This window comes from Vombatus ursinus, unplaced genomic scaffold (genome assembly GCF_900497805.2).
Source record: "Vombatus ursinus unplaced genomic scaffold, bare-nosed wombat genome assembly UNPS02014908.1, whole genome shotgun sequence".
NCBI lineage: Eukaryota > Metazoa > Chordata > Mammalia > Diprotodontia > Vombatidae > Vombatus > Vombatus ursinus.
Genome location: NW_020954686.1, coordinates 4215 through 4527, shown reverse-complemented (window position 1 = coordinate 4527; position 313 = coordinate 4215).

The window sequence follows — 313 nt, the reverse complement described above, 5'->3', positions numbered from 1 at the left end:
AACCTACTTCAGCCATGTGTATTCAAGCCTTTGGTAATGGACCAATGACTATGGATAGCTGTCAGGGTGATATTCCTAAAGCATAGGTTTGACAGTATCACTCACCTGCTAAAACAGACTAATGAACAAAAAAACTCCAGTGGCTGCCTTTTACCTCTAAGATCATATCCAAATCAAATCAAATACAAATACAAATATCCGTTTGTACATAGCTCCTGTCTACCTCACCTTCACACATGTTAGAATTAGTTGGTCAATGAACTTTTTTAAACACATGTGCCAGGCACTGTTAAGAATACAGAAAAATTAGGGG